The sequence below is a fragment of the Bactrocera neohumeralis genome, chromosome 3 (genome assembly GCF_024586455.1).
Source record: "Bactrocera neohumeralis isolate Rockhampton chromosome 3, APGP_CSIRO_Bneo_wtdbg2-racon-allhic-juicebox.fasta_v2, whole genome shotgun sequence".
Taxonomy (NCBI): domain Eukaryota; kingdom Metazoa; phylum Arthropoda; class Insecta; order Diptera; family Tephritidae; genus Bactrocera; species Bactrocera neohumeralis.
In genome coordinates this window covers 47,950,551-47,952,226 of record NC_065920.1, presented here as the reverse complement: position 1 = coordinate 47,952,226, position 1,676 = coordinate 47,950,551, and positions in this window count along the sequence as shown.

The following is a 1,676-nucleotide window of genomic DNA, read 5'->3' as shown; positions in this document are numbered from 1 at the left end:
ACTGTTTGTCAGTTATTCTATTATTTCATTCTCTTTATATTCTTCTTGGAAATTTACAGTTTCAACTGAATTCTAAGCTTTTAGTTTTAAGAAGCGTCACTTCTTGTACAGACGCCAACAAGTGAAGAAGTCTTTTGAGTTAATAAATAATCAGTAATTTTATATAAATGTGGTGTTTTAGTCGCCACAAACATTTATGGCAAAATAACGTTTGTTCTTTAACTTGTAAAAATATTGCTTTATTATATTAAAATCATTCTAATATTATTAGCCTCTATTTTCATTTTAGCGATTTGAAGGGAGCTTAATGTAGCTTTAACACAGTCACGGCAACCTTTAAAAAGTTTTTAACCACAAATATCCAAATTTATTGTAACACACTACATCAATACGACTTCGTTTACGCCTTTCACTGGCGTTGCTAAAGATTTAATCAGCTCTATGAAAGAGCAAATTTATTACCAAAACGTTTGGTTTTCTTATTTTACTTGAGCAATCAACAAACCACACTTACTAAGACGAGTGTTTTGAGAGATTGCGGTTTTCATAAATATTTTTCTTGATAAGGAATTAAAATACAGTTTCTTCTAGAAACTGTTTGTATATTATTCCAATAAAGCAAAAATTAATATCAATTTTCTACACGAGCGCAAATTTCAATCAATTTTTCTTAAAACTCGATATTTCAAAATGATAGATTGCAAGGATTTTACACACGAAATCTATGTAAATGGCAATGTGCAGGAAATTTTAATAAATATGAGGGAACTGAATAAAGTAACACTAGTCTATAACACTCACCTTGCTGCAGTACCAAAGGCATATTTTTTCCCGGTTAGAAATGTGTTTCACCAACAATTAATTATAAAATCAACAGCAGATATTATAAATGTACCAACTGATATTTTTTCCGCTCACTTCCTAATGGTGAAACACTCGACGAAAACATTTTGTGAAGACCTCACTGCGCTCTGACAGCTGCTCTAGGTGGAAATAATATGCAAATGTTGGACCCAACCGATTTGCTTAATTTTTTTTTAATGCTCACAAAACGCCTGGCTATCGTATCTACTAGATTGATAATTTTTTTATGATTTATTGACAATGTTATGACAAAATTTATTTAAAAAAAACATGGGGAAAATTAAAAAAAAAAAAAAAAAAAAAACGTTAATTACTTTTTTATTTATCAACATTTTTTAATGATTCTAGTAGAGACGATAACCAAAGAATAAATTGGGTTTTTGTGTTTCAGATGATCCATACATAAGAAATCCGCCAGTAAAAAAAGCAGCTCATTCACCCAGCCATTTCTCCGACAGATGTCATCAAAAAATTCCGAAAAAATTTATTTATACACTCCACGATATCATGTTATGTGGAAAAAGTTCTATTGTAGAATAAAAATTTCTATAAAAAAATGTCAAAAAACAGGCCAGATTACGCTACTGGCCACTTAAATAATAGTTCTACACTAACACCAATTTGTATTTATCTCACATGTACAACACAATATCAAATGAATAAATGTAACCAGTAGGAATGTTTTGAAGAACGTAAATTTGAATATACCACAGTTTTATCAATTAATTATATTTTGTGAAAATTACAAAGCATGGATTTGTAGTGCGAATCGTAACCTTCCTTTTGATAACATTGGTTTGATAAAATTCTAC